Below are 22,849 nucleotides of genomic sequence, written 5' to 3'. Positions count from 1 at the left end.
GCAACACAGTGTGTGGCATCATGTGTAATGGGCTTTACAGTGTGGGGCATAATGTGAAGTGGGCATTACGGTGTGGGTCCGGACATAATGTGTAATGGGCATTACCCTGTGGGGCATAATGTGTAATGGGCATTACAGTGTGTGGTACAATGTGTAAAATTCACGCCCCCTCATGACACATGGCCGCGCACACTTCTGGCATGCACGCCTATGGCGAGCACTTATAGTACTACTAAGAAATCATTTCTACTTGCGCCACTGCACAAAGGTATGCCAACTAGCAACCTTTGGATTAACCCCATACTTCCCATGTTATTAAAATTCATGAACTAATCCTAGCTTTGTCTTTTAGGCGTACGAATGAAAGAGCCTTTAGATGTATTGTAATTAAAAAAAGAATGTTACATACAGATCTGGATAGGACAGGTCTGCAGAGATGCATGCACACAGAGGTGTAACATGACTGTAACTTTTATATAGGCAGCTGAGATGCACATGTGCTGTTTATGTAAAGGCAGAGAGAAAGCCATTTACATCACTGCATGAACTGATTAAGCAAGAAATAATATGCAATGGGCGGCGATGCTGCGTGAGAGTGCATGGGGAGATGCCTCCGTGTGCGCCTGATGTGATTGCTTGCAGCCTCATCGCCCGTGTTCTTGTTGTGAAACTGATCCACAATTGTTAGCTCAGCTAGCCTCTCCCTCTCTCTATTGAGTTGCTATTTTTAGCAAATCCTACTCGTGTCGCCACGGGCTGTGATCACATCTTTCTCTCCCTCTTTCTGCCTCCCTCCCATCCTCACCCATCCTTTCCCACTCTAACTGCAGATTTCCAAACATCACTGACTCCTCTCTATACTGTAGCTCTGCGCCGCTCCTGCAACCTGGATCAGCAGATGTGACACCTAAAACAACTTTCTGCTCAGTTCTTTTGCCTGCGTTTTCCCATTCCCCTCTCTGAAGATGGAGTATGTCAGGAAGCTTGGCAGCACACTGAGGAACTGGTGAGCACACATAAAGGTAAGTTCTGATACACAGCACACATCTCTTGCAGTCTGTCTGAGAGTGGTAGGCTACACACTTTTATCTTGTAGTAGTTCCTAACAAGCTGCTGACTCTGACTATGCAGCACCCTGGTACATTAGCATCACGAGATCACTGGGAATATTGCTAATCTGGATTTAGGACAGGACTAAAGAGTCTTTCAGAAAGTTCTGCTACCAATTGAGAGGCAGAGATTTGCCAAGAAGTCATCTTTTAGGGTACTTCAAAAAGCTCCATTCAAAGCAGTTGGGGTTGTCTATAAAGTTCCACTCTCCTACAATCTTATAGGGTGTGGTGTTTGATGTCGACATTAAGTCAACAGTTAGAATGTTGTCCATTCTAAAAGACGAAAGTCAAAAACGTCAACACGGGTGAAATGTTGACATGGTCATAATGTCGATGTTCACTACATCGACATTGCACTTGTCGACTGTTAAAATTTTGGCGTAGCATTTTTTTCACCGTTTTTTTAGCCTAACCCTAAACTCAAATGTAGCAGTATTGTACATTTGACAGTAATGTTCTGTCGACATTGTGAATGTTGATATGCACAATGTTGACATTATAATCATGTCAACATTTCTGCATGATGCCACCTTGCATATTGCCATAACACCTGTGTCAGTATTCTGAGTGCCGACATATAGAAATTATCAACTGGTGTCAACATGACTGGATGCCAATACAATATTCTGAGGTTGAGTTAGCTGCAAAAGAGCAAGTAACTTTGCATTTGAGTGATGTAGTCTTGCTCAGAAGAGAAGGCACAAATAAAGCTGTTCAGCATCTGTGTGTTACATGCAAAAGCAGCTACTATTTACCCTGCATGCAAAGGTAATAAATGTATTTGAACCATGGCTTGTTCCATTTACAATGTTACCTGCTTTTATGTCTTTACGTCAGCTCACAATCAGCCTCTGTCTACAATGATTTAGTTACTGACTACATATGTTTTTAAAGGTTTCCTTCCTCCTGTTATCACATGAAGGTGTTAGTATTTTCCTGGGAGGTTGATGTACTGTACTTACTGACCTGGGAAACTACAATTACATCTCTGTCGGCTTCATGTGCTGCAAAATCCTGTGATACCGAGATTTTTAATTCATTTACATGTATTTTTTTTAACTCATAAAGGTACTCTTTACCTAGCACGGCGCCCACGATCTTGATCGTGGGCATCGTGAGGTAAAAAATCGCGTCGGTCGCGTCGTATGCGGGCTAAAGATGCCCGGACGCGACGCGACCGACGCGATGTCCACGATTTCCCATTGAAAACCATGTTAAACATGGACATCGCGTCGGTCGCGGCCGGCCATAAATGTGCACACGATGGCCGCGACGCGATGCCCACGATTTGCCATAGGAATCAATGTTAAAAGGCCCGATGGACACGATTTTCATGTTAAAAGGCTGAATGGACCTGATTTTAGCATAGGAAACAATGTTAAATGGGCCTTAGAGCCCAAATACTTACCCTGAACTCTGAAATGGCCACCCCAATTGTTTACGCCACCCCACGATCAACGTCAACCCGAAGCGTGGCGAGCGCAGCGAGCCCGCGAGGGGCGGCGGTACGCGTCCTCCGACCTTTTCATGCCCTACTATCCACGTCGGCGTGGAGTTGAGAATAGAATAGTGTGGCGAGCGCAGCGAGCCACCGAGCCCGAAGCGTGGCGAGCGCAGCGAGCCCCGCGAGGGGACGCGGTTACCTTCACAGTTATACGCGTCCCCTCGCGGGCTTCACAGGTGTCCGTGGCGACGCGGACACCTGTGAAGCCCGCGAGGGGACGCGTTTACCTGTGAAGGTATCCGCGTCCCCTCGCGGGGCTCGCTGCGCTCGCCACGCTTCGGGCTCGGTGGCTCGCTGCGCTCGCCACACTATTCTATTCTCAACTCCACGCCGACGTGGATAGTAGGGCATGAAAAGGTCGGAGGACGCGTACCGCCGCCCCTCGCGGGCTCGCTGCGCTCGCCACGCTTCGGGTTGACGTTGATCGTGGGGTGGCGGTAACAATTGGGGGGGCCATTTCCCAGTCAAGGTTGCCTATTTGGCCTCTGTGGCCCATTTAACATTGTTTCCTATGGCCACATCGGGTCCATTGAGGCATTTAACAGTAAAATCGCGTTGGTCGGGCCATTTAACATTGATTGCTATGGGAAATTGGGTGCATCGCGTCGCGGGCATCGCGGGTACATTTATGGCCGGCCGCGACGCGACCGACGCGATTTCCATGTTTAACATGGGTTTCAATGGGAAATCGCGGGCATCGCGATGGGCGCCGTGATAGGTAAAGAGTACCCTCATAAATGTTAAAGTTAAAAGAAGAGCGTTATGTAAACACCTTTTGACAGGGATGTATTGTACATCTTTAATTCAATGCATAGTGCACTCCTGACCCCTTATTAGCCCTTTAATTTCCCTAAAATACAACTGGGGGCACAGCAATTAATAACTATTTGCTAGACACTGACATCACACCCTGGTTCACTGGTTTGAAGAAAAACAAATCAGTGTTTCAGGCCGGAGGAAGGCAGCAGAACGTGATATGTGATCATATGTAATTAAATCTTCCACCGGGGTGTCACAGAGGGAATAGTAGGTAGGAAACAGGTGGAACACTAGCCCCAGAACATATAATTCCTGTTATTATCGTGTACAAATAAAATAACTAGGTGCTGAGAGAAGCCTACATGTGTTTGTGGCCTCCAACCAGCTATATTTGACATGTACTCTATTAAAAATAATATCACATGCAATACTGATGGATTAATTTGCTCGGCAGCACGCATTTGATAACTAAAAGGTTGGATGGTAAAGCAGTTTGCGGCTACTTATTGGGCTTCTACGCGGCTACTTCCTGGGCTTCCAGCCTTTAGTGCTGATGTAGAATGTTTAAACATCACTTGTTGGCTGATTATATGGTATGAGCCTAAACAGATCACAGTACATATGTATACGTACTGTAACATCTTTCGTTGAATGGGATGTCGTATATTTTGTCAACATTCATAATGAGAATGTTGACATGTCGGCATTAAATTTCGACACTGCTGAAATGTTAAAGCGATTAGCATGTCAACATGACGGTGTGTTCTGGGTCAGTCGGTAAGGCGATGGTCACTTTTGGCGCATTCAGTGACACTACCAGCAGTAAATATGACAAATATTGTATAGCACTAACCCTAACCTGCCCACACGTAGCCTAACCCTAACCCTCCTTCAGTACCTAAGCCTAACCTCCCATCCAATAGCCTAACCCTAATCTAGTTCCAGTGCAAGTTCCAGTGCCTAACCCTAATCTTCAATCCCGTAACCTAACCATTATCTCCCTTCCCATAGGATAACCGCCTAGCCGCAGTGCCTAACCTTAATCTGCCCTCTTGTAGTCTAACAACAACCCAACCCACAGTGCCTAACATCACCTCCCAAAGCCTAATCCTAAAATATCTTCAGCTCCTAACCATAACCTCACTACGTCCCAGCTGGTGCCCCTGGCCAGAAAGAGCACCAGCCCATTTTTTAAAAGGGGCGTGGTCTCATCAGAAGGAGAAAAAATGCATCACTCTGAGGCATGCCCATCCCTCCCAGAGCCCCCCGAAAAACTAAATTTATATAGCCTTCAACTTCCCTGTACCACTGTATAGAACCTGCATGTGCCCTCAGGGGCAAACGCAGGATTTTCAGAAGGGGGTTTCCAGAGGGGCGGAGCAAAGCCGGGTCAGTTAAAGTATTATAGATAGACCAAATGCATATAAATAATAATAAATATATATAGTGGAGTGGGCTTATTATTCATAATTTTCTGGTGGGGGGACAGCTTGCTTGACTGCAGATATCTCCAGTTCCCAGAAATTGATTTCTTAGTAGAGACAAGCTACTAGTGTCCATCAAAGGGGGAGCGTCACAGCTTTTGGAATATACCCTCATAAAAACTCTAAGTCAGAAAGAACCTGAAATACAGTATCTGACTGGGAAAGGCAATTAACAGGCTTGGATGGGGACCACTGCTTGAAGTCAGATATCTCCGGTTCCCAAGGGCCGATTTTTAAAATTCTTGTACCCATGGAAAGAGGGGACCCTCAGCTTTCAGCCTCCTGGGGGGGGGGGGGGTTCTGGGTACTCAGAAACCCCCCCTGCGTGCGCTACTGGCCCTGTACGCCAAATGTAACCTGCATCTCACCCCTGTACCCCCATATACAGCCTATTACAGGAGAAACAGATGGGGAGTACGGATAATGGTTAGCATTACTGTTTCACAGCACTGAGGTCATGGGTTCTATTCCCTATCTGTGCAGAGTTTGTATATTTTTCCCGTGCTTGCGTGGGTTTCCTCCGGGTACTCCGGTATCCCCCCACAACCCAAAAATATACTGGTAGGTTAATTGGCTCCCAACAAAAGTTAACCCTGGAATGTGTGTGTGTGTGTGTAGGGAGTCTAGATTGTAAGCTCTACTGTCAACATTCATAATGAGGGACTGATGTGAATGTTCAAATATTCTATCTACAGCGCTGCGGTATATGTACGCGCTACTGTATATAAGAAACTGTTAATAAATAAATATCACCCCTCCTCCTCTTCCTCCATCCACAGCATTACTGCTCATCTGTTTGCCCCAATATACCGCTATACCCACATACTGTACACAACTTGCATCCCCCTTGCACCACTGCTACTTTTTCACTCACCCAGGCTCAGGGGTCATATGAAGCATGATAACCCAATGAACAAACAGTTCTTGCTAGTCAGAAGTCATCGAACTGCTGTTGTCCTGTGGCTACATAAAACTAGGTGATGCAGTTGTGTTTCGGCTGTGGGGCAGCCCTGTGCTCTGTGGGATGGCTCCGCTAGGTTCACTGTTCAATCAGACCAGACAATGTTGGTTTTATCATCTACTAACCTTTACTAACGATGTCATTTTATTATCTTTACTACTCGTAGGATGAGATTTAATAGATTTAATAAGATTCAAAAAATGAGAGATTGGTAAGAAATCTCCAGTTTTTTTAAAGCGGCAATCATTTACACTGCAAAATCAGTTTGATTTTGCAGTGCAAATGATTGCCGCTTTATTAAAAAAACTGGAGATTTCTTACCAAATCTCTCACTTCCTAATTCTTTCATTGGTACTTGTGTAGTTTCACGGTGGCACTTCCCTGCAGATCGCATCGTATGCAAATCGTATACAAATATTGTATGCAATTTAGCACACTTCCACTATCCACGTCAGCCCGAAGCGTGGTGAGCGCAGCGAGCCCCGCTTGGGGACACGGTACGCGTCCTCCCGACCTGTTCATACCCCCACTATCCACTTCGGTGTGGAGTTGATTTTATAAAGTCTGGCGAGCGAAGCGAGCCCCCGAGCCCGAAGATGGAAAACGTGTATTCCGCGTCCACTCGCCACACTTTGGGCTCGTTTTCTGCGTCCGCTCGCCACGCTTTGTGCTCGGTAGCTCGCTGCACTCGCCACACTTTATAAAGTCAACTCCACACCGACGTGAATAGTGGGGGTATGAACAGGTCGGGAGGACGTGTACTGCATCCCCTTGAGGGCTCGCTGCGCTCGCCATGCTTTGGGCCGATGTGGTTAGTGGGGGGTGTGCTAAATCGCATCGCAGATCGAATTGTATGCAAATAGCATGCACATATTAAATGCGATTTGTATACAATTTGCATATGATCCGCTGGGAAGTGCCGCCGTGAAACTACACAAGTACCCATTCATCCTATTAAATCTCACCCTTAATATCTGTATAATGTATTTTATTTTTTATTTTTTATTTTTTTTACGTAGCCTGTAAATATCAATATTTTCAAACTATACTGTTTAGATGTCTGAGAAAGTAACATTTGCAAATTCTTTTCTGTACATTACATATAGAAATTCTGGTATTCGAATGATCGGTCAACAGTAAATAAGTTGACAGTCAATATGGTCGACATGACAATGGTCAACACACATATGGTTGACACACAGTTTTTTCAACTTTTGAATCCTTTACTATCCATGTTGGCACGATTGAAATTAGTAGCACGTGTCAAGTGCAGAAGTGGAGGAGTGAGGCCCCTGGCCTTGCCTGGAGCATGGTGGGCAGAGCAATGTGGTACACTAACTGGGGTCACATGTGGTTATATACAAATGACATCCCCTACGTTTTGTTCACGTCAGCCTAGTGGCCCTGTAGAATTGTTGCACCAGACATCAAATGCTACTGACTCTCAACCTTATTATGGTCAACCTAAGTATCCACACCCAAAAATTCATCAAACCATTAATACAGAGTAAAATAAGTGTATTTATGTTGTTACATACAAATAAACCAGGAGAACATTTTTTTTGTTCTAGACCCTGTACAGTTAATATGATCTTTGCACCTGCAACAAATATCCTTTAGTTGTGCACCATACAGTACATTGCCCATAGAGCCTCACTCCATTCACATGGGCGAATATGCACGAGTGCAGACCCACTGTGCCATAGGTGCCGATTCTATGGGTGCTCAAGGGCCCGAGCACCCACGGAAATTGATGAGCACCCACGGGCCCGAGTCCCGCTGCTGGGCCACCATATTAACTTGCTAATTTGCGGCTGCAGCACCCACATTGCCGGACCCACCACCAGGGAAACAGTATGCCGGAGAAGAGTGTATTCTGTCCGCGGAGTACCTGCACTGTGGGGGAAATTTATGTACCTGCACTGTGGGGGCATTTATGTACCTGCACTGTGGGGGCATTTATGTACCTGCACTGTGGGGGCATTTATGTACCTGCACTGTGGGGGCATTTATGTACCTGCACTGTGGGGGCATTTATGTACCTGCACTGTGGGGGCATTTATGTACCTGCACTGTGGGGGCATTTATGTACCTGCACTGTGGGGGCATTTATGTACCTGCACTGTGGGGGCATTTATGTACCTGCACTGTGGGGGCATTTATGTACCTGCACTGTGGGGGCATTTATGTACCTGCACTGTGGGGGCATTTATGTACCTGCACTGTGGGGGCATTTATGTACCTGCACTGTGGAGGCATTTATGTACCTGCACTGTGGGGGCATTTATGTACCTGCACTGTGGGGGCATTTATGTACCTGCACTGTGGGGGCATTTATGTACCTGCACTGTGGGGGCATTTATGTACCTGCACTGTGGGGGCATTTATGTACCTGCACTGTGGGGGCATTTATGTACCTGCACTGTGGGGGCATTTATGTATGTGGAACTCTGTTGCCATAATTTGAATATTGGAGACAACTGTGCTCCATAATATAAATTGGAATTATTTTGTGGCCACACCCCTTCCCCATGAAGCCACTCCTCTATATTTTTGGCTTGATCTCCCACCAGCAAAAACCTAAATCAGCACCTATGCACTGTGCATTCATATGGGCAGGAGAAGGAAGGGGCCTGACAGGGGGCTGGTGCAGGGGGAACACCCAGCGTTTTATAGGTGTTCCCATTAAAATGGTGGGCGTTCCCCTGAGATCATAGGTGAGTCGACACCTGCTCAGGGAAGGCAACTTCTAACCCAATACCGACGAACTGAGCTGAGAAATCAGATGAAGGTGGAGAAATCGTATGTGTTTGACATCCAATCAGATACGAGGCGCAGGACCCATGTGCATCAGATCAAAGTCGGAGATCAGACCTGCTGCACGTCCGACCTCCAATTTGGACAGCCTCCCGGCAGCGGGGATTGGGAACGGATACGGTATATTGTATCATTGCAAAAGGACTGCATACAATATTTTGTATGTTTAATTATGCTGCCAGGAAGTGTTCAAGGGGCATCGCATGTGACGTCTCCCATATGAGAAGTCGTATAGTGTATGGGGGCTTAACACTAACCTGCTCTGGTGGGTTCAGATTGTAGTGGGTTCTGCCTACAATCGTTCAGGATGCCGATGTCAGTATTGTGCGGCTTTAAGAAATAGAAGCAGCTGTCATACAATTACATTTCTAGATATATAGGGGGAAATTTACTAAGATGAATTCCTGAAAAAAAATCGGATTTTCAAAAGAAGATACAATTTTTTTTGCCTCCAAAAAATAAAATACGTCCGCTAATTAGCATAAAACGCCAGCAAATTGCCGGGCAAATACGACAGGAAAATACACTTTATTTTCCTGTCGTATTTGCAGGCTTCAGTGTAAAAAAAAATAGAAAAATAATAAATAAATAAAAATGGCGTGGGGTCCCCCCCACAGCGGTAACCAGCACCAGGCTAAAAGAGCCCGGTCTGGTAATAACAAATCAGGAAACCCAGCAAATAGGGGTTCCCCAATTTTTTAAACCAGCCCCAGGCTCCATGTCTGGGGTTGGTTCCCAAAATACGGGGGACAAAATGAATAGGGGTCCCCCGTATTTGAAGAACCAGCCCCAGGCCAAACCAGCCAGCAGGGTAATGCCACAGCCGGGGGACACTTATTATACAAGTCCCGCAGCCAAAGCATTCAGCCCTCTGACCGGTCAGCCTGGCCAGGGGCCCTGGGGGAGTGGGGACCCCCCCAATAAAGCCCCCTCCAGGACTTACCTGACCAGGCCGAAGCCTGGTGCTGTCTCCGGTGACCCTGGAGCGGTGGTCACCGGCAATGTTCCCTCTAATTTTACGAAGGCTGTGTGCGGCTAAAGATTTTGGCTGTGCAACTTTGGAATGAAATTTACATTTTTGTGCGTCGCTTATATATAACTGGAAAATGACATTCAGCATTTGTGTTAACTTTACTTCAAAATGATATTAAACATTTAAACATTCAAAAACACATCACACAATGTAGTTAATGGGTGAAACACACATTAATTAAGTCCACAACTGCAAAAAGGGACCACTGCTGCTTTGTGCGCTCAGTTGTAATGTCTGTGCGCACGCTCGTCGAGTTGTGTGCGCACGCACGTGCGCACAGCTTAGAGGGAACACTGGTCACCGGGCTGATTCGGTGTAAAAGAAAGAATTAACTATTGTTTAATACTGTGGAACTATGAGTCCCAGCAAGCCTCCCCCGCAAGCTGGGACTTGGAGAACCACAGTATGAAAAATAGTAAAATAAACACACACAGACAGAAGAAAAATAAAACTTTAACACATCCAAAGCCCACACATACTGATACTTACCTATCTTGATCTCGTCGGTAGGTCCCTGGGTCGGGGGTGCAGTGCTCCTGTGTTCGGGCCTCCATGGTCCAGGGTCCGGTGCTCCGGGGCTCCAGAGCTCCAGGGTCCGGGGTTCCATGGCCCAGGCTTCAGCCTGGTCAGGTAAGTCCTGGAGCCCCCCTCCAGGCTGATTGGTCGGTAGGGTGAATGCTTTGGCCGGGGGAACTTGTATAAACAGTTTTCCCCGGCTGTGGCATTACCCTGCTGGCTGGTTTGGCCTGGTTCTTAAAATATGGGGGACCCGTAGTCATTTTGTCCCCCGTATTTTGGGAACCAGCCCCGGACCTGGAGCCAGGGGCTGGTTTTAAAAAATCAGGGAACCAGTATTTGCCGGGTTTCCTGATTTTTTATTACCAGACCCGGCTCTTTCAGCCTAGTGCTGGTTACTGCTGTGGGGGGGACCCCACGCCATTTTTAATTTATTTATTTTTCTAAATTTTTTTACACATTGCAGCCTGCACGGATCTGACTGAAACAGCCATATGCAGTTGTATTTATTCGTATTAAGAATACGAATATGCAATTTCGTATTCGTATTCTCCCCATAAAATCAGAGAAGATACTGTTCAAAGAGAATTTCCATCAGCATTTACCACTTAAAATATTGTTTTTACACAACTTCTAATACAGTTCATCCTACAATTTTCAGGTGACCAAAACAAAATGGAAACTATAATAGAGATATACATACAGTATAATCATCTGTGTTGAAAGATGTTTCACAATACAAAAAGGTTGCGAATGGCTAAATTAAATGCACAAACAGACAAGGCTACAGGCTATAGCATACAGATTAGCTACAGTATAAGCCTATTACTAACTATACAAGGTACAGCAGGATTTGTCCATAAGAGGGACAGTAGGGAGGTATGGGCTACCAACTGTAATTTACAAGTGAAGGTAAATAAGGTTACCATGGAAACTTCCCATGATTTGCTGGATTGCTTGAAATTAATTATATTGCACGGTTAATTCTAGGCAGAGCTGTATTTTCATATTAAAATGAGAAATAGACACCTTATCCAATTTATAATTTTTTTTTGTGTGTGTGTGTATATGTGTATGTAGATATATATATATATATATATATATATATATATATATATATATATATATATATATATATATATATATATATATATATATACAAAGTCTGAGCCGGCACTCCAACAAAGTAAGGCCTTGGTATCTCCCTCAAAGGGAGTAATTGCTGAAGCGGTGCCCCCCGTGCTTGCAGCCTGGGTGGACTGCAATGAATGTAGAGGTATGTGTGGGCGGTGGCACTCGGCGGAGAATAAAACACAGTAGCCAGGTGATCCTGGCGTTTCGAGACCTCTAGGTCTCTTTATCAAAGGTGCAAATGAAGAACAACAAAATGTTTGTACATTTTGTTGTTCTTCATTTGAACCTTTGATAAAGAGACCTAGAGCGATGCGATTTTAACGCATATACAATATTAAATTGTATAAGCACCCTAACGCGTCCTACGACCTTTTCATACCCTCACTATCCACGTCGGCGTGGAGTTGATTCTATAAAGTGTGGCGAGCGCAGCGAGCCACTGAGCCCCAAGCACGGCGAGCGCAGCGAGCCCCGCGAGGGGACGCGGATACCTGTGAAGCCCGCGAGGGGACGCGGATACCTGTGAAGGTATCCGCGTCCCCTCGCGGGGCACGCTGCGCTCGCCACGCTTCCGGCTCGGTGGCTCGCTGCGCTCGCCACACTTTATAGAATCGACTCCACGCCGACGTGGATAGTGGGGGTATGAAAAGGTCGTAGGACGCGTACCGCCACCCCTCGCAGGCTTGCTGCGCTCGCCACGCTTTGGGTTCACGTTTATACTTGGGGGTGGCGTGGGGGTGCATTTAAGCATTGTAAGCACCCATTAGGGTGCTTATACAATTTATAATCGCATCCCATCGCATTGTATGGCATTGTAGAACATCGGTCGATATCGCGTTGCATCGCATCGCATGCGATATGGTCTGCGATGCGATGGGTGCCGTGATAGTACACAAGTACCGCAAAAACAAAGCACATTTTCCCATTTACTGTATAGTGTGAAAACCAGTCAACAGATGACTGCAGCATATACAGTAGGACCTTATTCTGGTTGACTCACAAGATTGCGAATTTCGCAGCCTTGCAAGTCCACCAAATGCTGCATGCTGCCCTCAATGCCACCGTGACCCACCCCCCCTTGCATGTTTAGCATACTGTAAATATCCATTTGCAGCTTGCATGCAGGGATGAAATCATTCAATGGTCATCGAGATTTCTCTGGTGCCTTACATCTGCAAGCGCCCTTCGTGATAAATGACATCACCTGCCCGCCACCCCTTATGTCTGTCCAAGACGCATGAGCATGGGAGCGCCCATCGTTTTCATTGGAATGCCCATGAAACAAAGGACGTTACCATGGGCGCAGCCTGTCGCCCCCTGCCCGCATTGCCTGGTGCGAACAGGACGTTGGACAAGCAGTTTGCCGTGCCCGCTCGCACCAAGCATCTGCACATGCTTATAAATGTGCATGTGCAGATGCTAAACATTCCTGCAAATGAACCAGAATAACCTCCAGAGAGTGTGTGTGTGTGTGTGTGTGTGTGTAATGCACTGCTTTAATGTGTATACAGTACTTTAGTGGACTTGATTGTCAAGTCACAATTACATACTGTATATCAGATAAAGTCGCACAATTGTAATTCATTAAATAATAGAACCACAAACAAATGTATTACCAATATAGCACAATTACTAATAAACCAGCATCAGGTGTCTCCTTAATATGTGAGGGGTAAAGTCATGTCATTCAACAGCATCTAACTTTCCTAAATGTCCACAGGGACCCATGCCCTGGAGTGTCAGCAAGCTGGATTCTCTCCCAGGTGGGGATATATCCGGTGGTAGCCTTTTTGGTTACCCTAGAAAAGCTACTGGAACAACACGCAGGGGCATAACAACACACAGGAGCAGTACAACATGCAGGGGCAGAACAACACGCAGGGACAGAACAACACGCAGGGACAGAACAACACGCAGGGGCAGAACAACACGCAGGGGCAGAACAACACGCAGGTACAGAACAACACGCAGGAGCAGAACAACACACAGGAGCAGAACAACACGCAGGTACAGAACAACACGCAGGAGCAGAACAACACACAGGAGCAGTACAACACGCAGGGACAGAACAACACACAGGAGCAGTACAACACGCAGGAGCCGAACAACACGCAGTAGCCGAACAACACTCAGGAGCAGAACAACACGAAGGAGCAGAACAACACGCAGGAGCAGAATAACACGCAGGAGCCAAAGAACACGCAGGAACCGAACAACACGCAGGAGCAGAACAACACGCAGGAGCCGAACAACACGCAGGAGCAGAAAAACACGCAGGAGCAGAACAACACGCAGGAGCCGAACAACACGCAGGAGCAGAACAACACGCAGGAGCCGAACAACACGAAGGGGCAGAACAACACGCAGGGGCAGAACAACACGCGGGAGCAGAACAACACGCGGGAGCAGAACAACACGCAGGGGCAGAAAAACACGCAGGAGCAGAACAACACGCAGGAGCAGAACAACACGAAGGAGCAGAACAACACGCAGGGGCAGAACAACACGCAGGGACAGAACAACACGTAGGGACAGAACAACATGCAGGGACAGAACAACACGCAGGGACAGAACAACATGCAGTAACAGCAGGAAAACTGTTAGTTTCCTGAATTTGATCTAAAACTATGGGCTTAAATGCAGCAGTCTGGGAGAAGCTGGAGGTGCTGGACTTGGTGTGAGAATGTCTGTATTTTTAAAGCGGCAATAATTTACAAGGCAAGACCAACTGGATTTTGCCTTGTAAATGAATGCCACTTTAAAAATACTGCCATTCTAGTACAAACTCATGCACCTCCAACTTCACGCACCCAATTACTTTTAGCCCTATATGACAAAATCAATGCACTCTTGAACAGATCTCTACACAATATGTTCATATCCTTGTCTGTGACACTAATCCCTTCACTCAGTGATGCACTCAGTGATGCACTCATGTGTTTTATTCTAATATGCACTATTTTCTAATTATTATGTTAAATCACACATCTAAATTCAAGCTTAAAACAATTGTATCCTAGCCAGTAAATAAATTGCTGGAACGAGTAGCTTACATAAGACAACACAGACATATGTATGTGCCTTCATGCATGCAATGGGGCAAGTTTTGGGGCATTTCAACTTGCAACTGAACTAGGTTGTTACTGCTGACACGTGGCCAAAGGTCACAAAAGTTGGGTCAATGAAACTGCACCTATGCACACCCCACCTAATTCTAACTCTCTGCACATGTTACATCTACCCCCCCCCCCAACCACCGTGCAGTGCACATGGTTTTGTCCTTTAGAGAGATTATTTGCTTTTGCAAGTGAACCAGAATCAGGCCTTTAGTCAATTGCAGCCCCATTTGGGGAAATCAAAACTTTCTTTATAGAGCTCAATAAACCTTGGCTACAATGTTGTGTACACTAAGCACTGGACGCCCCTTATACCATTGGCACAGCGACAGCACAACTGTGTACAAGCTCACAGGATTTGTGCTACCTGATAGTGCTACAGAAGTATTAGTTTAGTTAGTTTATGGGCAGAACAATTGCTCATTTGAATCTTTGATTAATAATTCAAGACAATAATGAGATGCCTTTTTAAGTGTTATAGTGAAGTGCTAACATTCTCACTTAATGTACTTCCTAAATACCTACAGTAAGTGAAGGATAAGACCAGTGGTGTAGGGTGCAGCCAAGGCACCCAGAGCAAGCTCATGTCACAGAGCCCCCCTCCCTCCCACTATAACACATTGAGAAAGTAATGTATACATTTAAAAAATTACTGTAGAGTGATTTGCCTGTCTAGGAGATTTCACACTGGGCTATTATGCTTACTTTACATACATACATACACACACACACATACAGTACACACACCTAACCTCAATAACAGAACCCCACCATCCATAATCTCTTATGCACAAAAACTGCATAATTTGTTACAGACAGCCTGTGTCCAACGTGCCGTCTCCTCCTCCAGCTCCAACCCCCCAGACATATATGATTCATACATAATAGTACTTGGGAGAATGTCCACTAAGCAAGTTTCCCCCTTGCCGCTACTACTCACAGCTCTCAGGGGAGCTGTGAGCTGCGCGCTGCAGCTTCTCTCTAAATGAAGACCGCGCCGGGGATCGCAGACAGGAGAGGGCTGCGCCGGGGATCGCAGGGAGGAGGACCACGCCGGGGATCGTGGGCAGGAGAGGACCGCGATGGGGATCGTGGGCAGGAGAGGGCTGTGCCAGGGATCGCAGGGAGGAGGACCGCGCAGGGGATCACGGGCAGGAGGGGACCGTGCCGGGGATCATGGGCAACAGAGGGACACGCCGGGGATCACGTGTAGGAAGCGCCTGCTGCTTGCGGCGCCCTGCAAACCTTTGGCGCCTGGAGCACAAGCTCCGCCGGCGCCACCCTAGCTACGCCTCTGGATAAGACATCCCAGTAACAGTGATGGATGAGGTACAATGTCATATGAAAGTCAGTTTAGCACAGTTTGCAGACTTCCACATAGTCACAGCCATGATATACTTGTACGTAATGTGGTCATAATTTCGCACACGGTTAGCTGTTTGGATAAATCTATGTAACTGTAGCATCAGCAGATTTTCGGCTGTGAGACCAGCTGACCTCAGTAGTGTCACAGACCTGGTGTCAGATGCACTAAGCTGCAAAAGTGATAAAATGGAGAGTGATAAACAGCCAGCCAATCAGCTCCTACCTGCCATGTAACAGACAGTGTTTGAAAAAATGTGAGGCAGGAGCTGATTGGTTCATTGTTTATCACTCTCCATTTTATCATTTTTGAAGCTTAGTGCTTCTGGCCTCTGGATTGTTTATCTTCTGGATTAGGATGGGGCTTTATGTAAGGGTTACTGGGATATTGTAAACAAGGGGCTTTTATATTTATCTGCTTCATAAACAAGGCAAATGTAAAGTACTGAAACCGATATCAGCGGAACTGCAGTAAACACAAGATGAACAAAAGTTAATTGACACGCTGTAACAGTCTATACATGGGTCCAAGGTTTTACCAAGGTTTAGCACAGCTGCAGCAGTCATGGGATTACCCAGGTTTAGAAGATTTGCAGCGGTCTCGGGTGAAGGCCAGAAGACACATGAGCCAGACTTGCCCAGCATGGATTGTTTAGAACTGGTAATTTGTTAGAACTGATCATGTGAAGAAAAGTAAGATGGCAGTGCCCATGGCCGGCACCAGACCCCAATCCTTCTCATGCACGATTATCACCAGATCGGGGAAACACCCTGTAGCCCAGCCACCTACAGTGCTGGAGAGGTACAGATGCGGCCCTCAACATGGACATTGCATTCTCCTAAAAGACTCTTACCATCAATATCCGGAAGCTTTCCAAAATGCTCATGCGCACACCCCCAAACATGAGGACGGGTTCGAATTCGCCACGTTCTGTATGAATAAGAATCTTCAAAAATGTGCATAAAAACAATTGACAAGCATTGTTGTGTTGGGATTTTTTTTTGTTTTTGTATCCTTAATACTCTGTATCCCGCTGTTTATTGCATGTTACATAAATCAATTATGTAAAAGAATCCAATTTCCTATTCGCATTATCTGCCATTTAAAGGTGGCATCCTATGGTAGTCTGTGCTTGCGGTAAGCCCATTTCCTTCTCAATCTCACAGTTGTTTCCGCATAATTATCAGCGCTGCTGGCCAAGGTGCTGAACTGATGCCAAGGAGATCCTGTTTTTGCCATATACAGAGTTACATTAGCAGCAGCAGAACACTGCATTGGATTTTGAAAATAGTTGTACAATCTGCCATCTGAATGATGAATGAATGAATAAATGCCTAAAAAATAGTTACTGAAATATGAAAATGTGTACTTTCTATGTTGTTAGGGTAATCTAGTAACATGTGCTTTCCATCATATGTAAAAGTGTTATAAAACGAAGCTATTACAGTAAGTTATTTTAACCTGTGCTAGTGAGTCATGGTACTATTCTCACCATATAACCTTCTATACTAAGCCACAAGTGCAGTAATAAGGACTAAAAATAACAATAGATGAAGGAAAAAACACTATACCATAAATAACACTGTGGAGTGTACATACCGTATACCAGGAGCGGATTGGCCATATGCCTAACAGGGAAGATTCCCGGTAGGCCGGCACATCTGTGAGGCTACCTGCCCTCCAGTGATTTTCTAAGATGTGGAACTGCCCAGAGGAGTGGCCCATCCAGTGGCATAAGTTTATCCCAGTTGCCCAGAAGCAAGAATGCTCTCTCTCCTCCCTTCCACGCACGCACACACACACACACACACACACACACACACACACACACACACACACACACACCACCACCACCACCACCACCACCACCACCACCACCAGAATATCTGATGCTGCAAATACTAATTTAAGGCAGGTGCCCATCTACTGTATATCCAATGTGACATCTGTTAAAGGACAGGAATGTACGTTATATGTGGGTGTAACAATTTATGGGTTGTTTCTGAACTCCATTGGGGCAGGAGAGGGGATATTTGGGGGATTATGGTTATGATTGTTTGTCTGCTTGATGGAAATGTTGTGGTCTGTGTTCAGTCTTAGTGGAGTAGGTGGGGTATTATTTGAGGAGGTTTGTGGTTTGCCACAGTAGCTTAAAGGTCTGGTAGCCACCAGCAGATTGAAACCAATGACTTATACACAGGTGTAGTGATGTTCTACTCCCACCTATTTTGGTGTCGGCTCCTTACACAGTGAAGTTTTTGTTTGATCAAGTATCTATAGAAGAACGCAGCTTACATCTTGTTTCTGTGTACTAGAACAATGGTACCTAAAGTGTTGTAGGATTTTTTCGACAACCCCTCTTACAAATAAAACAACACAATACAGAATCAGGCTCTATTGATGCCATGTAAAAAATAGTTATTGGCTGTTTTCTCCAAACCTATTGACAACATTTTTGTTGACCTCATGTTTTGCAGGACTTTTTTGTGACATTTACTCAATATAGTAGAACTTTAATTAAATAATAAAAAAAAAAGTACACTTGACTATTACAAAATAATTGGACATGGAAATCTACAGAAATATTTTGCACATTTTTAATTAACAACATATTTATCTGGATTTTTGCTGTATATGTTAGAGTTTAGACAACCTTTGCCTTGTGAACCACAGTTGAAAGCACTGAAATTCAGGTAATAACATACTGTACCAAATACATTTTCGGGTTTGTACAACACAAAACTTACTGTCAAGGTAATTAACTATCGGAGATATTCTATTTTTGTTCATGACACTGGTGTCAAAAATATATATTTTTAATACAGCATATTAACAGATGTGCTGAAAAGGAAAAAAATAAACAGGAATTTTTATTTATTTGTTTATTTTTATCAAAATATCTCTTTATCTGTCTATCCACAAAATCACCTCCTACATTTAAGCACAACCCTAATGCTACCCATACACTTATGTGATCGGATTCGATGCGACATCGAAGTGCGATGTCCATCGAATTCGATCGCATCTTGAGGTGAAAAAAGTGCCCCCTTTCAGCACCCGATGTCGCATGTCATCTTGAGATGGCACATCGGGTGCTGGAAGAGGGCGGTGTTGTAGCGTAGCGCTAGAAGGGCGGTAGAATTTTTAAAACACTGGGCAGCCCTCTGATTGGCTGAGTTCTTTCAGCCAATCAGAGGTCTGCCCAGTGTTTTAAACAATTCGGCCAGGGATTGCATTTGAGTGATCGCATGTGGTTAAAAACCACATGCGATCGCTCCTGCAATTCAATAGATTTTATGTGCAGAATATAAGATTTATCGACACAACATTCGTCCACATAAGATCTATCGATGCATCGCGTCGAATGGTCCCTTAAAAATGCATACAATCATTTGATTTATTGGCCAGATGTGGTCAAAATCAAATGATTGCATGCAATATCTCACAAGTGTATGGGCAGCATTAGAATTCTCTCCAGGACATTGAACCAGTTGTTGTCTGTTCAACTCATCATCACTTCCAAAATGTTTTTCTGCCCAGGAACTATAAAGCCCCTACACTAGGTGACCCCTGCTGCCACCAATATCAGGCCTAGCTGGGTGCTGGTAATGGCAAGTTCTTACACACTTGCCGATACCGGCAAGTGGAGAGAGACAGCTGGGGCCATGCTGCACCCTGGTAAACGATCACCTGGTAAATCACCAAAAACAACCATAACAGCTCACTACTTATAGAAAAGATTAGGGAGATCACCCGGCCATGAGCTGGGAATGTAAATGACCTGCGCATTGGGAATATAGCCTTTTATTCTGGGGTATATTCATGAAAACTGTGGATATGCCCAGGAAAAGATGTACTCATATTGTAATTGGATTTTTTTCAAGAGTGAAATTAAATCAAACATCAATACAGATAGATTTGTATATTTTAATATATTATTTATTTCTCTATTGAGTCATACATTTGCTGGGAATTATTTTTCTGAAAACTCTAATTTCAGTGCCTACTATAGTAATTAAGCTGTTACTGCTAATTATTTTGTCACAGGGAGCTCCATTTTTGTATTCCTCAATGTAAAATTTAATTTTAGTCCTGCAATATAGTCATACAATTACTCAGAGTCCACGGGGGATATCATGCACAACAAGATCTGTATTAAGGTTTGAATTTAAATAGACCAGTGCAAACAATCTGAAGGCACAAGTAATCAGAATTCAGATCTGGTTCATACTGGATGCACCTTCATAGGTGACCCTTAGCTATTTTGTAGTTAATAATTTTACAAGCCATTAATCCTTTCCCTTAATGAAAAAGACAGATCAACCGAGAGAACAATTTATTAAAACACTCGATGATCGTACATTTATAAATGAGCTGTATGTGGTTTTATTTGTTCTATACTTAATTAATCTTCGGATATGTTTTATCCAAATTCGTTTAATTACCTTCATCATATAACTTCTATTTAATATCTTGGCCACATCCTGTTGTCCTCATCTTCATCGATTCAGATTGGATTGGGATCGATTCCGATTCGATTGGGACCGAATCGGGATCGACTCGAACAGTACGCAAAATGCTTTTTTACCAGTAAGCGAAATCATGGCCCTTATTCTGGTCGGTGCGGTAATATCCGCGTGCGTTCGTGCCGCCGATGTTTTGTGTCTGCGCATGTGCAGAGGCGTCTCTGCGCATGTGCGAGCGGGGCGTACGGCCAAATCCCGCATGAAATGTGAACACTCCGAACAGGGGGTGGAGAGGGGCGTGAAGGGCTATTTGGTCTCATTACCATATGCGTACGCCCCGCGTTTCATGGGCGTTCCCATGCAAACGCTGGGCGTACGTATGGTAATGCGGCTGTGACGCACGTGTAGGGGGCGGACATATGACATTGCCGGATGTCAGCTGCCCGCCCAGATCCCTGCTTTTGCACGGAAAAATGTCGGTGTGGTCTGAGGTTGCGGGAGCTGGTGGAGCACTCGGTCCTGCATTCTATGGTCTGCGACCATCGAATGATGGGGGAGGTTCCCTGAGATGGAGGAGGCGTATTCCGTGAAAAATACACGTGCGGTCCGTTCGGCCAGCTTATTACCGTGTACGGACGGAGTTGGCGATCCGTATGGAAGGCGGGGTTTCGCACGCACGGTCCTGGCCGCATAATCGGATCCGGCCGCACCGATCAGAATAAGGGCCCATGTTATCCTCATTTTTATCATATAACGTCTATTTGCCTACAACTTCCTACAACTTATTCCTACAACTTCTACAGTATTTTATTCCTGCCAACAAAATACAGTATTATCCTCATCATTACATAAGTTCTATTTCATCTCTGTAGGACCTCTCACCTCTCCCCCGCCCCGGTGTTCTCCTGCTTCCTCCTCATTTTCCTTTCAAAACTTTGCCGGGGTGGCATGTGTTTATTTCCAACAAAGGCCCTTTATGTTCTTCCAATGTCATTGTGGGTTTCATCTATGTCCTTTGACAGTCCGAAACATACTGGTAGCTGAACATATGGTTGTGTGGTTGAGAACTGATGTCAATGATCAAGTACAGACATGTGGGGTAAAGCGATGTGCAATAGGTTTGAAGGGAACTATATAAATAATACTGAATAATAATTCTAGGTCCATCTCACTTAGGGCTTCTCTCATTTGCAGTGTTGGTTAAGAATATTCCATAACCAGCACTGTCTATAGGAATAGTTGATTGTCAAAGAACTTTCCGGCACAGGTTAATGTGTAACTTCACTCTGAAGTTTGAGAATACTGGGCAGATTTTCCTCACCCGTGGATCAGCAGCCCCCGCTTCAGCACTAGGGATGGCCATCAACCATCGATGATTCTAAATCATCAATAGTTTATGGCCGATGTTGAATACTTTTGCAATCAATGTTTGCGAACCATATGGTTTCCCTCCATCGATGGCACAGCAAGACCAATGTTTTGTTTTGCTTGTTTTCAAGGTGCTGGGACACAGAGCATAGCTCCACCCCTGACCACCCTGAAGCCCCGCCCCAACATCTTGATTGGCCCACGGGCCAGTCAGTCAAAGAAAATTGATTACCGATAGGTAATACTATTGATGGTCATCATTCACATAGTTTAGTAATATCAATGACTGGTTGCAGTATTACCATCGATGGCAACCATCAATAGTGACTGCACCGATGGCTATCACTAAGCAGCACAGGACACAGGTTTACTGCGCTCAGCCTATCTATCCTCAATAAGCCCATCCCCTGACTCCCATTGGCTCATTTCATAGGAGTCAGGGTGGTATAAGCCTGTGACCTGTAGCTGCGGATCCCCATGTAAGGCAGCCCACCCTAAATCCTAGTGATGACAGTATGCTGCAATGAGAAACTATTTTGTCTTTCCATTGTACTGTGAGCTGACTGGTGGCTGCCATATGAATATGATGAATGAGCTTATTTTCATGCTTGCTGTAGCAACTCTCAGGGGTAGGAAGAACATTTTTATTAGAGAACAGAACATTCAGTTATAGAATGGCATTTATAAGGTTTTTAATATCTGACCAGAGAAGAAGTCTATAATCATCCATGGAGGGATGACCCAGTCTGAATGCAGCACCTGTAACATCTATCTGAGTCCTCTGCCTAACATTTCTATAATCTGGAAAATGTAGGCCAATGGGTAGACAGCAAAAAGGTTGACACCATTAAGTCGACAAGCATTTAGGTCGACATGCATTAAGGTCGACATGCAAGAAGGTCGACATGGGTTTAGGTCGACATGTCATTCGGTCATCAAAAGTATTAGGTCGACAGTCAAAAGGTGGACATGGGGCTTTAAAAAAATGTTGTTCCAAATGTCAACACAGTCGATATGGACACTAAAACGTAGCACCGCATCCCCTCACATGGCTCACCAATATATATCTTGCCTCCGGGCAATTGGAACGAACTTACGCCACTATACAGCACAATGGATTGAATAGCTCCGGGAACTCCTTCCTTCCTTCAATTCTCTTTGAATTGAATCCACCCCATAGTGTTAGTGGTGTTGTCAGGAATGTGTTAGTGGTGCT

The 22,849-nt window shown here is 45.1% G+C and overlaps 1 protein-coding gene across 5 annotated transcripts in view; it reads left to right on the top strand.

The window, feature by feature from the left end:
• The first annotated feature begins 711 nt into the window (after positions 1-711).
• The window catches only part of HDAC9 (histone deacetylase 9), a 468,252-nt gene continuing 446,114 nt past the window's right edge, over positions 712-22,849 (top strand). For 2 of the 5 annotated variants that reach the window (XM_083189147.1, XM_083189145.1), the window contains exon 1: positions 723-1,022. The gene's annotated coding sequence lies outside the window, so the exon portion shown is untranslated. Of the gene's footprint in view, positions 1,023-22,849 lie in introns of all 5 variants that reach the window. The other 3 variants (XM_083189143.1, XM_083189142.1, XM_083189144.1) reach the window with 3 other exon arrangements.

This window comes from Crinia signifera, chromosome 5 (genome assembly GCF_055691185.1).
Source record: "Crinia signifera chromosome 5, ASM5569118v1, whole genome shotgun sequence".
NCBI classification, from domain to species: domain Eukaryota; kingdom Metazoa; phylum Chordata; class Amphibia; order Anura; family Myobatrachidae; genus Crinia; species Crinia signifera.
The sequence above is the reverse complement of the archived record's forward strand: the minus strand, read 5'-3'. Positions and strand labels throughout refer to the sequence as shown.